The sequence below is a fragment of the Balaenoptera physalus genome (assembly GCF_965194825.1).
Source record: "Balaenoptera physalus genome assembly, chromosome: 1".
In the NCBI taxonomy this organism is placed as follows: Eukaryota; Metazoa; Chordata; class Mammalia; order Artiodactyla; family Balaenopteridae; genus Balaenoptera; species Balaenoptera physalus.
The window spans coordinates 130,694,930-130,712,464 of NC_138882.1; the positions used below are offsets into that span (position 1 = coordinate 130,694,930).

Sequence of the window (17,535 nt, forward strand, 5' to 3'; positions counted from 1 at the left end):
TCTGAAACGGTTAATCCTTTTCTTACCTTCTCACCTTGTCTTCCGGATGACAGAATTTCTATTTTAGTGTGATGCCCACATGGCCACCTCCTGTTGATAACTAGTGGGCACAACTCAGTTTGATGATGGACAGATGGACAAGCCTGCTGTTGTTCTTGGCCGTAAGACTGTTCCTGCATATTCTCTTATTTGCATCAAACATGCCTTTCTTCCCCTCTTTTTTTGCCAGACTGTACATATTTGCTCCTTACATTGTCTTGCAGTATTAAAGGCTATAAGCAGGCTTTGGAAGACAGATAAGCAGAATTATTTTGAGAGATGCATGGTATCTAACACAAAAGAAAAGGACTTGATGGAAAAAAGGCCATAAAATATTGCTGTTATTCAACTGAGGAGGTGTTGGTTTTCTCTCTTTTCTACCATAGTGCGATTGAAATAAAGCTGCAATATATTTCTGATAAAAGAGATCCAGATTATGGTACCAGTTATAATTCATTCAAATTTTATGTATAATCACATACGTAAATAGTAGTTGCTTCAAATTAGCAATATAAACTAGAGTTGCATAGATAAGACATTGGCATGTTAATTATTTAAACAACACGCAACATTCAAAACATTTTAACACATATTTTCTTTACTAGAAAAAAGGAAAGGGGGGAAGGAAATGAATATTTATTTAGTTTCTATCATGGGTCAGGCATTTTTGTGCTTTTTCCTATATTTTTCATGTAATCCTCAGAACTACATTGTAAAATAAATTTTATTGTGATTATTTTATAAAAGAGAAAACTTGAGCTTAAAGGCAATAAGTAATTTGCTCATGGTCACAGAGCTAGGAAGTGACAAAACTGATTCCAAATCGAGTCTTTTCAACTCTTGAATGTATTCTCTGCCTACTATGTTTGATTAGCTGGCATACAGTCAGTTTTTAAGGAATTTGGGTTTTTATTATAAATAGTAGTGTTTTAAAGGATTTTCCATAATTGTGAACGGTGTCTTGAATGTCAACTAATGTTTCTGCTACATGAGATGGGATTCTTTTTTTTAAATTAATTAATTAATTAATTATTTTGGCTGCGTTGGGTCTTGGTTGCTGCATGCAGGCTTTCTCTAGTTGCGGCGAGCGGGGACTACTCTTCGTTGCGGTGCGTGGGCTTCTCATTGCAGTGGCTTCTCTTGTGGAGCACAGGCTCTAGGTGTGCAGGCTTCAGTAGTTGTGGCACGCAGGCTCAGTAGTTGTAGCTCACGGACTCTAGAGCGCAGGCTCAGTAGTTGTGACGCATGGGCTTAGTTGCTCCGTGGCATGTGGGATCTTCCCGGACCAGGGCTCGAACCCATGTCCCCTGCACTGGCAGGTGGATTCTTAACCAGTGCGCCACCAGGGAAGTCTGAGATGGGATTCTTGTCCCCTTTTCCAGATGAGTAAGTGGGTTGATTGGAAAATGATTCAATAATGTGGTACAGGAAAAGTGATCTCTGAATTTTTGGAATGACTAGGCTGGAAGCAGAGTGCTCAGTGTTTCACAAACATCCTTAAGGAACTACTGGTCCATTGTTAGATGTCAGGATTTGCCTTGGCTGTCCTTTTTGCCTAAAGGGTCTGTGCCGGGCTACGATGATGGGGTCTGACCTCAGCTCTTGTTTTCATTCTTGTTTTTGACCTGATTCATGGAGCACCAGTGTCTTGACTGATAAAGGGGGTTGAGGGAAGAATCGCTCCAGCCTTCTGGGGCTCTCTTAGCAAGCATCAATTTGTGGCTAGATTGTTTTCTGAGGCCCATTGAGATTGTTCCTGCGTATATCCAGACCCTAGGAGAACCCTTTGAACTGATTGCATTTTTTTTTGTGGAGCAGGGGCCGTGCAGATCCTGAACTTCCTCTGGCTGTTTTAGCACCACTGCTACTCCCTCCCCCGCTTTGGCATGGTAGCAGAGGGCTTACTAAAGACAAGAGAGTCTGTGTGTTTGCTACTTTCCTCATCCTACCCTCAAACGAGTTAGGCTCCCCTTCTCCGTGTGAAAGGACAGGTTATAGGACCAACTGCTGGTGCCTTGTAACCAAGTAACATAGTTGCTAAATGGGATTAACTCTATGAAGTAACAGACCTGCCAGCTGTCATCCTGGTTTCCTTTAGTAATGCAGACAGTGCCAGAGGCAATTTCTAACTATGTTAATGATGATTACCTGCCCCCCCCCAAAAAACAGCCTTCAATTATAGTATGTCTAAAAATGAGAGTTAATCAAGACAGAATGATCAATTGGCTAGGTAAAATTTAACAAGTGAGTTTCATTCCAACTGAGTTACAAAGGTGATTGTAATGTTTGAAAACTGTCTTTTAGAGAGAGGCTCTGGAAAAATTATAATTCTGAAATGCTGGTATAATTTCCATGGTGAGGAAATGGTCATTATGTTAAAATACATGTTTATTTCTCTCTCCCTCATCTCTTTTTCATATTTCTTTAAATATATGTGTTTTCCTATAATGTAAATTTAATGATTAAACTATATTTAAACTAATGCTTTGCCATTAATGAGAGAAAGGTCACCTTTAAAAAGTTGATTCAGTAGTGTAAGTTATTTCAGGACTGGAGTTGAGCCCAGTTCCTGTTAATGAAGACTATTTCCCTTTTCTTTTTCTAAGACAGTGGAATTAAAATAATCAGTTCTGTCTCTTTCCAGTCATGATGCATTCTAGGCTTAGGTAAATAAACCCAACTGAAAAATAACAGACTAGCCAACCCTGTCTGTCACTCGGCTCGAAGCTGTCATTTTTCATTTCAACATTATATTCATGAGCATTAATATGAAAAGCCTCTGTCAAACGTTTGCTTCGTGTGTTTTGATTGCTTTAGAATGGCAATTTAAATACTGAATTTCAGAAATGAATTAGGAGGGGAGTGGAGAGAGAGCCCTGCACAAAGTCAGGCAGCTGGTTCTGGTCTTGCTCTGCTACCTTGTATGCGCCTGGATAAATCACTTTAAATTTCTTAGCATGCTTCCTTTGCTTTTAGAACCAAGATGGTTCGACTAGGTTGGGATGGCACATAGGTGTCTGCTTGTCTGCCAGCTCTGATCAGTTGGCCATGCCTGCCTAGGGGGCTGCACTGGGGATGAGGGTGAGCCTTTTCCAGGTGACAGGAACACTGGGAGCGAGAGAGCCACTTATTTGCCGATACCCAGACTCAACTATCAATACTTCTTGGGTCATTTTCTGCTTCTATTATGACTTTCATGATTGTTTTTTTTGGCCAAGCCACATGCCTTGTGGGGTCTTAGTTCCCTAACTAGGGATTGAACACACGCTCTCGGCATTGAAAGCACGGAGTCCTAACCACTGGACCGCCAGGGAATTCCCATGACTTTCATGATTTATTCTTAATTTTTAACCACAAGAAATGTTCTCTCTATCCTTGAAGGTAATTTGAAAATTTAAGAGCAAGGAGACATAGTCTTTGAGATCATCTAGTCAAAACTAGGCTGATGTGTATAAAAATGCTTTGTAAAATGTCGAGCACTATTTTAGATATTTGAGGACAACATGGCTAACTAATGGTAAGCTTTCCCATTGTTTTTTTTTTTGGGACCCCCTTCCTCCCTAATTTTTGTGAAACGCTTGCTAGAGAAATGATGCAGGTTTTTAAAAGTACATTTCTTAGAAGTTATTCCACTGACATTAAATTAAGAAAATTAAGTGTTAAGTTGTATCGTATAGGCCGTAAACACTGTAGATATTCCAAGAACTAGAGAGCTAGAGTCATCAGGGGATATTGAAAGAAGAGGTAGAACTTGAACAAGGCCTAAAATGGGCAGAAGGTAGTAGGGCATTTTTAAGTATGGGACAGAATTTGGAGAAAGCGTGGAATAAGAACAAAGCACAATTTGGGACAATAAACAGGAAGTATAAACTGTTAGGTTTCAATAAGGAAAAATTTGAATTGCTAATAATATTAATATTCATAGTTAACATTTATTCATTCATCTTCCCACCAATATTTTTTGAGTCTTTCCAATGTGTCAGACCCTGTTCTAGATACTGGGGGTATAGCTTTTAGTAAAATAGACAGAAATCATTGATTTTTAGAGCTTACATCCTAGTGGGAGAAGACAGATAATAAGCAAAGCAATACGTGAAATATGTAATATGTTAGAGAGTAATAACTACAAAGGAGAAAAATAAACCAGGGGAGGAGACAATGGAATGGTAGGGGTGAGCTGCAGTTTTGGATACAGTGGCCAGGGAAATACTCAATAGGTGGGTAATGAATACCACATTTTAGGCACTCTGCTAAGTGAGTTATAGATATGAAATCATTTAATTTTCCTAGCAACTTTATGAGAGTAGGTACTATTGTTATTCTCATTTTATAGATGAGGACCTGAAACACAGACAACCAGAGTCATCAAGAGTGCACAGCAATTAACTGTTAGAGCTGGGATTTAAATCCAGGAAGTCTAGTTCCAGAGCTTATAATTTTGGTCTGCAAATCTGGATAACAAAAGTCCTTGAAAAGGCTGTCAGAGGTCACAGTATTGATAGCATTTTAGAGCTAGAGGGAAATTTACTTATTTTCTAATCCGGTGGTTTTCAAAATGTATTAGAGCCACCTGGAGAGCTGGTTAAAACCTAGATTTCTGGATCCTGTCCCCAGTTTTTTGATCCAGTAGGTCTGGGGTGAGGTCTGGGAATTTGCATTCTAACAGGTTTCCAGGTGATGCTGGTGTTGATGGTTTGGGCAGCATTTGGGAATCACTGGTTAGTCTAGTGGTTGGCAAACTCGGCTGCACGTTAGAATCACCTGGGGGAGCTTGTAAGGCCAGCCCATGCCTTAATGCAGGAGGTACTGAGTACGCATAATTGGTCTGGGCTGAGACTCTGGTGGTATTAGTGACTACAGTGAACATAGGGGATTAAATACCACTGGTCTAGTTTAACCTTCATTTTACAGATGAGGAAACTGAGGTCTGAAGAAATAGCTATTACCTTCTTGTTTTGGCTACTAGCATTCTGCACATTGTTTCTTGCTCACCCACTCGGTTCTTGATTGTATAAGGTCAGGGGCTCTGTTAATCTATTTGCCACACAGTAAAAGTTCAATAAACCTCTATTGTTGAGTTACGAATGTAGCTGGGAATAGGGAACCACTGAAAGTTTTTGACCAGCCAAGTGACATAATGAAAGTAATATTTTAGGAGGATTCATTATTAGAAAGGGTAGGGTAAAGAAATTAGAGCTGTGATGATCTTCCTTTTGCAATGTTCCTGTAGAGCCTTGCTACTCAAAATGTGACAGAGACCACCAGCAGCAGTAGTATCACCTGGAGCTTTGTTAGACATGCAACTCTCAGGCCCCACGTCAGACCTACTGAATTAGAACCTACATTTTACAATATCCCCAGTGATTTGTATGCACATGGATGTTTAAGAAACACTGCCTAAAACATCATATGACCAATACCTGGGCTTATAGGGTGGCCCTAGAGGAGATTGAGAAGCAGCAGCAAACATAAATGGCTGAGCAGGTCAGCTTTTCCTTAAGCCTATTCCTTGATACCTTTCTTTCCTCCTCCAGGATCTTAATAGGTATTCAGTGGTCAAAAAGGTTTGGCAAATACCAGGTTAAACAAAGTTAACATGTTTCTTTATGACCAGACTTCTTTTATCTTTTAATATGCTAATGCACTTTCTGAATCTCTAAGATAAAAGTCGAAGCAGCTACACAGCACAGTTTTTATTGATCATGGAAGTTAGTCTGGGAGTCATCTTCACATATTACTATTTTGTGGAGCACATCTTGGTAAAGATGTAATAGGCCCTTTGTGATTATTAAGGTTCCAGACTTGTAAGATATTCTAGCCCCTGGTCATCTTAGACTTCCTACATTTAATATCTGTTACTTATCTGTGCAAGTGCCCAGCCTTTCCATCACTGGTTCAAGTATATGACTTCTGACTTACTTTCATTGGCTGAGCCCTATTTGGAAAGAATCATAGGATAGGTCTGTGGGTTCTGTCAGTGCTGGTCTGGGAAAAACATTCAAGAGTTAGTTGCTGGTTATGGTGTCTGATGAAAATGAGGAGGAGATACTGGAGAATGAATGTTAGGGTCACTGGTAATTTACCAACGTTTAGATTGTAGTAGGAATAAAATCAGGAGGTATGACTGAGAGCAAATACTGAGCGTATAGAGAAAAAACATGGAAGTTTGATTGACTATTATGAGACACAACATCTGTCAGCAAATTTATAGTCAAAAATAAAAAGCGAATGAACAGATACATTGGGGAACTAGGGTAGGGTGGTCCAAAATGGCTTTTCTGCGGTTTATTTCCATTGATGGCCTTTTTGAAAAATCATGGCCCATTTTAACCTTGACAGGTTGATTTATCCCATATTCTATGACTCAGAACACATTTGATTTTAAATTATGTTCTCCAATAAATTACCAGTATTTTGGATATAATTCGTATTACTGACATAAAGTTTTTACTTTATTTTTGGTAGCAGAATACCTACTCTACTCTTAGCCCTAAGAGGAATGAAAATATTTTCTCAATAATACCCTTACTTTGGGCAGTAAGCACATCACTTTTAATTTTTATCTTTTCTGTTAATAAACCAATGGAAAGTATTTTTGATTTAGACCTGTCCCTCAAATGCTCAAAGGCTTTGTTTTTTATCCCGTTTCCTGACACTTAAAAAATGTCATTTCTTGAAAAATCAAGGGAGTACTGTTCTTTCTATTTATGGTATCAGTATAACTTTTCTTAGGAATTTTTCTCTTGAAAAATGTAATATTACTTTAATGGGTGAACTTGGATACATAAACGTTTCAAATCTGATTCAATTTGTTTTGCTTTACTGAACCCTTAGTTAACAGAATTTCTTGCACTTTCAGGAGAAATTTTGAAGAGAAGGGAAAAACATTTAAAAATCAAGAATGTATTGAATTAAATAGTCTTTGATTTCAGAAACTTCTGGAGGGGATTAGTGAAGTTTAAACCCACTTTTCTCCATCTCTAAAATCTACAGTTCTCAGAACACTATGCCTAGAATGGTGATCCAGAGATCTTATAAGCTGCTAAGTCAACCCAAAGAAATTCAGTTTTTCTTATTTTACTAGATAAGGCAGAAAAGTAGACTGATTCTTTACACAATATATAGAGGACGGCAGTCTCTAGAAGGAGTGCTAAGATGCTTGTTGTGTCCTATTGTTAGGCTAAAAATGGTGGGAGATGCAGTTTAGTAGGCAACCCTGACTCTTCAGTGGAGGGGGGGCATGGGAGATTGTGGTAGCTGAGTGACTACCTCTGAACAGGCAAAGAAGACTAGGTGGGTGCTATGAGCATCAGCTGCTGAATTTTGCACAGCGCGGGTAGCTTGTGCCAACTCTACACCCTATGGTCATAGGGAAGGGATAATAGAGGCAGGAATTGTCCCACATGCCAAAGGTAAATTACTAATGAGCCTTACGTACATGCTATGGGTTGCCACTATTCTAGAAAGATTTTCAACAAGGATTGAAGCTGGAAATTCAAAGTAAGCCTTGGGTTACTAGACAATACCATCAGCTAAATATTTGTACAACATCCATCCAATAAAGTTTTTATTAAACCTCATCAGGTGCCAGGTTCTGTGCTGGCTGCTGGAATACCAGGGCAAAAAAGGTAAACGTTGTCATTGCCATTGTATTGCTTGCCAACTAGAATGGGATGCACATAAGTAAACAAAATAGTATAACATAGTATATTATGTGCTCTGATAGGAGAAATACAGTGAACCATGGTAACATACAGAAGAGGGGTGCTTAACTTTTAGTTAATGAGTCAGGTAAGAAAGGCATCTACCTGAAGGATGAATAAGCATTGAACGGACTGAGAGGAGCTGGGGCAGGAAAGAGAATTCTGGGCAAGGGCAAAAAAAGCATGTACAAATGGCTGGAGAAAGATGATAAAGAATGTTCCGTTTAGAACATACAGATCTTGGGAAGGAGGAGAAGTGGCTAGAAGTGAGGCTAGAAAAGTAAACACAGTCTAGACGTGGGGTTTTGTAAACTTTTAGGTTTATTCTAGATGAAAGGGAGAGCCATCGAAAAGTTTTCTAGCAGAGAAATGATTAAACATGTGTTTTAAGATAATGACTCTGACAGCATTCTGGAGACTGGGGTGGAGGGAGATAGTACTGGAGACAGTGAGACCAGTGGGGACACTGTTGCAGAGGTTTATGTAAGAGAAGATGGTAGCCTGTATTTGACAAATGATTTCATTCTTAATGGCTGGTATTTTTGTATCTGGCACACTAGACATTAAAGTGATTTACTCTTACAAGATTCAAGATTTTATGTCATTCTTTAACTTAATATTCCCCACTTTATAATTCTTCAAGAAACCATTCTTATTTCCTCTCTCTCGTATCTTTGTAAATGATTATGTTTTTCTTGCTTCCTGAATATTCTCCTGCCAATGTCTTTTTTGCTCTTGACACATATCTCTTTTCCACCTTTTGTCATTGTGTTTTCTTTTTCAAACTTGAGTAAGGAGAATTAATGTTGAGAGAGAAATAATTATGATTCTGGTGAATAGGTCTCGTTTGTCACAATTATGGAGAAGCTGAGGTTTCCTGGAAAGGACTAGTAGAAAAAAATTCAGTGGTTCTCAGCATTGGAAGGAAAGAAGATAGTTTAAAGACAGACAGTGCTTGTAGAGGAAAGGCTTGCTGTACAGCAATCAATATACTAGGATTAGGAAAGACCAACATGGATCAACCCCAAAGTGGAAAAAGTAATTAAGGGCACAAAAGGCACATAATACATGTCAAGTTCAAAGGAGAAGCTCTAAAATTACACAGTGGAGTTCAGAGTTTAAAAATGACAGAAAGAGCAAAGGCAGAAAATGACAAAAGCATTTCATGTAAGACTAACTAAAAGTGCTGAGATATTACAGCGATAGTACATGGGACACAAAAGGTCAGTGAACAGCCTGGAAAGGTGTCTAATGGATGGAAAGGGTAACCCATTGATTGAGGGGGCCTTGTAGACATTGATTAAAAAAAAGTAAAATTAAATGAATTCTTTGCCTCAGTGCTCTCAAAAGGCACAATCTTGCTAAAAAGAGAAATCAATTTAAAATGAAAGAAATAAAATTGTTCCTTGGAAATGTTACCAATCGATACGTGGTAAAGAAATCGAGAAATTTGAATTCTCAAATAGAACTAGATATGCTTTCTTCCAGAATTAGTGGTGTCAAAAGCCAATATTTCATTCTTAGGTTTGGAAACCCTTTTAAAAATGTATTATGTCACTTTTGTGTATTTTGTTCCCAAGTCACTCAATGTAGGCCATTTTTATTTTTTAATTTTTAATTTTTTTTTACATCTTTATTGGAGTATAATTGCTTTACAATATTTTGTTAATTTCTGCTGTATAAAAAAGTGAATCAGCTATATGCATACGTATATCCCCATATCCCCTCCCTCTTGCGTCTCCCTCCCACCCTCCCTCTCCCACCCCTCCAGGTGGTCACAAAGCACCGAGCTGATCTCCCTGTGCTGATCTCCCTGTGCTATGCGGCTGCTTCCCACTGGCTATCTATTTTACATTTGGTAGTATATATATGTCAATGCTATTCTCTCACTTTGTCCCAGCTTACCCTTCCCCCTCCCCCTGTCCTCAAGTCCATTCTCTAAGTCTGCGTCTTTATTCCTGTCCTGCCCCTAGGTTCTTCAGAACCATTTTTTTTTTTAGATTCCATATATATGTGTTAGCATACGGTATTTATTTTTCTCTTTCTGACTTACTTCACTCTGTATGACAGACTCTAGGTCCATCCACCTCACTACAGATAACTCAATTTCATTTCTTTTTATGGCTGAGTAATATTCCATTGTATATATGTGCCACATCTTCTTTATCCATTCGTCTGTCGATGGACACTTAGGTTGCTTCCATGTCCTGGCTATTGTAAATAGTGCTGCAATGAACATTGTGGTGCATGACTCTTTTTGAATATGGTTGTCTCAGGTGTCTCAGGGTATATGCCCAGTAGTGGGATTGCTGGGTCATATGGTAGTTCTATTTTTAGTTTTTTAAGGAACCTCCATACTGTTCTCCATAGTGGCTGTATCAATTTACATTCCCACCAACAGAGCAAGAGGGTTGCCTTTCTCCACACCCTCTCCAGCATTTGCTGTTTGTAGATTTTTTGATGAGGGCCATTCTGACAGGTGTGAGGGGATACCTCATTGTAGTTTTGACTTGCATTTCTCTAATGATTAGTGATGTTGAGCGTCCTTTCATGTGTTTCTTGGCAATCTTTATATTTTCTTTGGAGAAATGTCTGTTTAGGTCTTCTGCCCATTTTTGGATTGGGTTGTTTGTTTTTTTGATATTGAGCTGCATGAGCTGCTTGTATATTTTGGAGATTAATCCTTTGTCAGTTGTTTCATTTGCAACTATTTTCTACCATTCTGAGGGTTGTCTTTTCATTTTGTTTATGATTTCCTTTGCTGTGCAAAAGTTTTAAGTTTCATTAAGTCGCATTTGTTTATTTTTGTTTTTATTTCCATTTCTCTAGGAGGTGGGTCAAAAAGGATCTTGCTGTGATTTATGTCATAGAGTGTTCTGCCTATGTTTTCCTCTAAGAGTTTTATAGCGTCTGGCCTTACATTTAGGTCTTTAATCCATTTTGAGTTTATTTTTGTGTTAGGGAGTGTTCTAATTTCATTCTTTTACATGTAGCTGTCCAGTTTTCCCAGCACTACTTATTGAAGGGGCTGTCTTTTCTGCATTGTATATTCCTGCCTCCTTTATCAAAGATAAGATGACCATATGTGCATGGGTTTATCTCTGGGCTTTCTATCCTGTTGCATTGATCTATACTTCTGTTTTTGTGCCACTACTGTACTGTCTTGATTACTGTAGCTTTGTAGTATAGTCTGAAGTCAGGGAGCCTGATTCCTCCAGCTCCGTTTTTCTTTCTCAAGATTGCTTTGGCTATTTGGGGTCTTTTGTGTTTCCATACAAATTGTGAATTTTTTTGTTCTAGTTCTGTGAAAAATGCCATTGGTAGTTTGATAGGGATTGCATTGAATCTGTAGATTGCTTTGGGTAGTAGAGTCAATTTCACAATGTTGATTCTTCCAACCCAAGAACATGGTATATCTCTCCATCTGTTTGTATCATCTTTAATTTCCTTCATCAGTGTGTTATGGTTTTCTGCCTACAGGTCTTTTGTCTCTTTAGGTAGGTTTATTCCTAGGTATTTTATTTTTTTGTTGCAGTGGTAAATGGGAGTGTTTCCTTAATTTCTCTTTGAGGTTTTTCATCTTTAGTGTACAGGAATGCAAGAAATATCTGTGCATTAATTTTGTATCCTGCTACTTTACCAAATTCATTGATTAGCTCTAGTAGTTTTCAGGTGGCATCTTTAGGATTCTCTATGTATAGTATCATATCATCTGCAAACAGTGACAGTTTTACTTCTTCTTTTCCAATTTGGATTCCTTTTATTTAATTTGGGATCTGTTTGATTGTTACCAAGGTAATTCTTACTTATTTTTATCATCTGTACATGGGATTGGCTGTGTGAATAGAAGGTGCCCAATATGTACTAGTTTCCACTTATACTTGCATAGGGTTATCATAACCATCTGCTAATGAGTCTGCAGGACTTAAAGGGGAAACCAAGTGAAAGGGGACTGATTACCTTTTCTTCATTTGGCCTTTAAAAGCTGTTCTCTCTGCTTTCCCTCAATGTTGATGACTTGTACTTTGAAGAAGGGAACAGGAGACAAACAGACTCCAGGTCATGGACAGATGACGGAAGTACAGTTTAAGTCCCTGAAAGAAATGTTGATCCTTCTTTTTATCTTCTGTCTTCAAAGCTGTTCAGAATAAGAAAGCCATCTTCAATCTCTGAAAGTAAAACCCTACATATGTAGTTTAGTTCCAGATTGTTTGGGGACAGGTTCTAAGACATAAACATAGGACTGGTGAGTGGAGAGAGGATCAGACTGGAGAGACCATTTTGGGTACATTCTTGCGGTAAAGTCAGCCCACCAGTACTGCCAATGAATGCCTGAGTGATGATGGGGTGGTAGGAGGAATTTGGTGGGTATCCTAACATTGGAGGAAGATGTTTGGCTTAAGTTTAGCAGCTAAGCTCAATTTAGAACTTTAAATACGGTAATCTCAGGAAGCATGGCTGGACTAAAACTAGTTTTATCTAGGTTTTTCTCAATCTAAATAGTGGACATTGCTGATTGTGGAGGCTCTTGAAAGGAAAAGCAGAGAGGCGCTATGACAGAATCACCTTTCCCCCAGAAGATACTAGGCCAGGAGAGAAAAAAGAGACCTGGATCTGAAATACAGGGAGTTCTCTTTTATTCTTGAACTATTCTTAACTTCAAAATATGCCACTTTATGTTTTGTAGTACTCTGTGGTTTTTAAAACGTTTTCACAAATGTTAGATCTTTGACCACCTAAAGAGGCAAGTCAGGCAAACATCCACGTTTCAGAAGAAGAAATGAAACATGGAGAAGTTGTATTTTTTTCCAGCTTTATAGAATTAGGAGTGACAGAGTATCCTTGATGCCTGTACATCAGTGTTGTCTGTAGTCTACATCAACGCTTATGTAGTTCCAGAGGTTACACAGTTTCTCTGTTCTTAGACTTTTTGTTGTTTTGTTGGAATTTTAAACTAGTCCATCTGTAAATAGTATTTAAAATAATGATTATTATGTGGTTGCCTTCCCCCAGATTCAACACAAGACTTCAGAGTATGCCCACTGTGTTCTCTGAAATTTGAGTGCTACCCCTACTCTCTTTTTTTATGTTTTCCTCTTTTCTGTCCTTGTGTAAGGCTGAGCAGAGTTTATTGCTGTACATATATCACATTTTGAGTTTATGGTAGCTTTTCTGTTAATAGGTTGGATATTATTGTGTTTCAACCCCTGTGACCCTGTGTCAGGACAACTCGGCTCCGGGATATATTGCTGAGTCGTTATTTAAAAACCTTTAGCTCTTCTCCCTGTCAAGCAAACTTGAACATATAACAGTGTTGTCTTAAATAGGACAGAATTAGGATTTATTTTTTGGTAAACGATGGATATTTGAAAAACAGTGTCTGCTTAAAATAGCTCTCTCTCTGTCTCTTCTCTACTGTCTTTAGATTCTTTCTCACAATGTGTTAAAGCGTAATATAAGGTGGTAAAACTATCTTCCCCACGTTATCATGGTGCTATTTTAACTTATACCTTTCAACTACTTCATTTTATGAGTCTTTTTGACCCAAATTATTTTCTGTCCTGAGCAGCTTTCTTGTAGCTGATCATTGCCAGTTGCAGTTCTCAGTATTTTCTCTTCTTTTCTCTCCATCCTTGTCTCCTTTTTCTCACTCCCCCTTTCTGTTATTTTCTATCATTCATCCACCCACTGATCAATTCATCCATTCATCCATCCATTTCTATCTGTTAGTAATAGGAAGCTCATATTTAGCATGCATAGTAGCCAAAGCTGTACAATTTCAGAATTTAAAGTTCAAAAGTATTCTTAAATTGAGCAAGTTTAAAGTGAATTTAGAATTGATCTGCCCACTCCATTTTTGAGCGTGTTTTATAATATTATTATCTTTTAAGTATGATTATATAACCAGGTGCTCATAATTTATGGACTTTATGTGGCATCAAAAACTAAGAAGTCTTTGCTTAAGAGATTGAAATTTAAAGTCAATTCAGGGTATAGATAAAAATGGCTTTCTGTGTCTATCCAGGTATATTTCAGTAATTGATCTTCATGATTTCAGTGGCTGTGCTGTTTCAGTATCTCCCCCCTCAACTCCTCCCCCCAAAGATGGAGCCAGCCCTGCTAGCATTATAACCCTCAATCTTTGGCACTCTCAACTGCCTCAAGATTATCTCACATTATAGTCTCTGAAGGAAAATGACAGGTGGCCAGGGAATTTTCTTTCAGCAATTCAGTCTGACTTCCTAAGAGAAAACTCTACCTCCCCATTTCCATCTTACAAAAGGCATCATGAGGAATTTAGATAACTCAGAGCTGAGTGACTGGTGAGTTACTGCATGATAAAGCTATATTATTTAGGAGATGATGGTCAGAGACATGTAAACTAAATGAAGAAGGAAGAAATAATAGCTTCAGTCTCTATTTTTTGTGGAATAGTGCATATTTTCCAATATGTAGTAGGTTTTCCTGTGTTTTAATATTGAGAATTTTGTGTGTGCGTTGGGGGGAGGGTACAAATAATAATGTAGTAAATCCAGAAGGATTTCGACTTAAGGTAACCTAGCTTATGAGCCAAGAAATGTATCTTATGTGGGTGGTCTCACACTTTGTGCTAAATTTGTCTTTATTGTCTTTGTTGAAATGTTATGAGAAAAGAAAAAAAAATTAGGGATATGTATATCCAGAGCTACAACCCTGAAGGCTGGTTTGTGGGTTCAAATTTTTTTAAAAAGCTTGTAATGAAATAATTTTTACTAATATTTAAAATATCTAAAATATCTGAAACAGCTTTACTGAGATATACTTTAAATTTAATATAATTCTCTTTAAAGTGTGCAGTTCAGTGGTTTTTTAGCATATTTGTGATGTTGTGTGACCATCACTATAATCTAATTTTAGAACATTTTTACCATGCCAACAAGGAATCTCTTTCGCATTCACTCCTTGCCCCCCAGCCCTAGACAACCATTAATCCGTCTTTTCTACTGACTTGCCTATTTTGGGCATCTCATATAAATGGAACCATACAATATGTGCTTTTTGGAGATTCACCTTTACTAATAACCTTTTGTGATTATACAAGAAAATTGTTTTAGAATTATTTAACATAGAATTTTTTAAAGAAGAACATTAAAACCACTTCTAGCAAATCACTCTTAAGAAAACAACTTTAAATCATGTTTTATCTGTTTATTTCCCAGTCTTATTCTATTTATTTGTTATTTCATTCATTAATTTGCTTAGCAAATTAATTTATTGAGTATGTAACATGGATCAATCACAGTGCTGGGCATTGGACATACTGAGGTACACAGACGAGCAGCTTAAGAGTTGATGAATAAGTAATAACCATTGCAATAAGTGTTGCAAATGAGTACAGACTGCCTGTACTGTACAATGCAGATCTAACTTAATTTTTCTAAAGAAGTTATTTAATATATGGCTATATATATGTATTTTATTTTATTTATTTATTTTTTTAACATCTTTATTGGAGCATAATTGCTTTACAATGGTGTGTTAGTTTCTGCTTTATAACAAAGTGAATCAGTTATACATATACATATGTCCCCATATCTCTTCCCTCTTGCATCTCCCTCCCTCCCACCCTCCCTATCCCACCCCTCTAGGAGGTCACAGAGCACCAAGCTGATCTCCCTGTGCTATGCGGCTGCTTCCCACTAGCTATCTGTTTTACGTTTGGTAGTGTATATATGTCCATGCCACTCTCTCACTTTATCCCAGCTTACCCTCCCCCCTCCCCATGTCCTCAAGTCCATTCTCCAGTAGGTCTGTGTCTTTATTCCTGTCTTGTCCCTAGGTTCTTCATGACCATTTTTTTTTTTTAGATTCCATATATATGTGTTAGCATACGGTATTTGTTTTTCTCTTTCTGACTTACTTCACTCTGTGTGACAGACTCTAGGTCCATCCACCTCACAACAAATAACTCAATTTCATTTCTTTTTATGGCTGAGTAATATTCCATTGTATATATGTGCCACATCTTCTTTATCCATTCATCTGTTGATGGACACTTAGGTTGCTTCCATGTCCTGGCTATTGTAAATAGAGCTGCAATGAACATTGTGGTACATGACTCTTTTTGAACTATGGTTTTTTCAGGGTATATGCCCAGTAGTGGGGTTGCTGGGTTGTATGGTAGTTCTATTTTTAGTTTTTTAAGGAACGTCCATACTGTTCTCCATAGTGGCTGTATCAATTTACATTCCCACAACAGTGCATATCAATTTACATTCCCACCAACAGTGCAAGAGGGTTCCCTTTTCTCCACACCCTCTCCAGCATTTATTGTTTGTAGATTTTCTGATGATGGCCATTCTGACCAGTGTGAGGTGATATATCATATTACTTTTGATTTGCATTTCTCTAATGATTAATGATGTTGAGCATTCTTTCATGTTTTTGTTGGCAATCTGTATATCTTCTTTGGAGAAATGTCTATTTAGGTCTTCTGCCCATTTTTGGATTGGGTTGTTTGTTTTTTTGGTATTGAGCTGCATGAGCTGCTTGTAAATTTTGGAGATGAATCCTTTGTCAGTTGCTTCATTTGCAAATATTTTCTCCCATTTTGGGGGTTGTCTTTTTGTCTTGTTTATGGTTTCCTTTGGTGTGCAAAAACTTTTAAGTTTCATTAGGTCCCAATTGTTTATTTTTGTTTTTATTTCCATTTCTCTAGGAGATGGGTCAAAAAGGATCTTGCTGTGATTTATGTCATAGAGTGTTCTGTCTATGTTTTCCTCATGGAGTTTTATAGTGTCTGGCCTTACATTTAGGTCTTTAATCCATTTTGAGTTTATTTTTGTGTATGGTGTTAGAGAGTGTTCTAATTTCATTCTTTTACATGTAGCTGTCCAGTTTTCCTAGCACCACTTATTGAAGGGGCTGTCTTTTCTCCTTTGCATATTCTTGCCTCCTTTGTCAAAGGTAAGGTGATAATATGTGCATGGGTTTATCTCTGGGCTTTCTATCCTGTTCCATTGATCTATATTTCTGTTTTTGTTCCAGTACTGTACTGTTTTGATTACTGTAGCTTTGAGGTATAGTCTGAAGTCAGGGAGCCTGATTCCTCCAGCTCCGTTTTTCTTTCTCAAGATTGCTTTGGCTATTCGGGGTCTTTTGTGTTTCCATACAAATTGTGAAATTTTTTGTTCTAGTTCTGTGAAAAATGTCAGTGGTAGTTTGATAGGGATTGCATTGAATCTGTAGATTGCTTTGGGTAGTAGAGTCATTTTCACAATGTTGATTCTTCCAACCCAAGAACATGGTATATCTCTCCATCTGTTTGTATCTTCTTTAATTTCTTTCATCAGTGCCTTATAATATTCTGCATACAGGTCTTTTGTCTCCTTAGGTAGGTTTATTCCTAGATATTTTATTCTTTTCCTTGCAGTGGTAAATGGGAGTGTTTTCTTAATTTCACTTTCAGATTTTTCATCATTAATATATAGGAATGCAAGAGATTTCTGTGCATTAATTCTGTGTATCCTGCTACTTTACCAGATTCAGTGATTAGCTCTAGTAGTTTTCTGTTAGCATCTTTAGGATTCTCTATGTATAGTATCATGTCATCTACAAACAGTGACAGCTTTACTTCTTCTTTAACAATTTGGATTCCTTTTATTTCTTTGTCTTCTCTGATTGCTGTGGCTAAAACTTCCATGTTGAATACAAGTGGTGAGAGTGGGCAACCTTGTCTTTTTCCTGATCTTAGTGGAAATGGTTTCAGTTTTTCACCATTGAGGACGATGTTGGCTGTGGGTTTGTCATATAT

The 17,535-nt window shown here is 37.7% G+C and overlaps 1 protein-coding gene across 2 annotated transcripts in view; it reads left to right on the top strand.

Annotated features, from left to right (window-relative positions):
* Positions 1-17,535, top strand: part of SLC44A5 (solute carrier family 44 member 5) — a 361,866-nt gene that overhangs the window by 61,539 nt on the left and 282,792 nt on the right. The window lies entirely within an intron of this gene.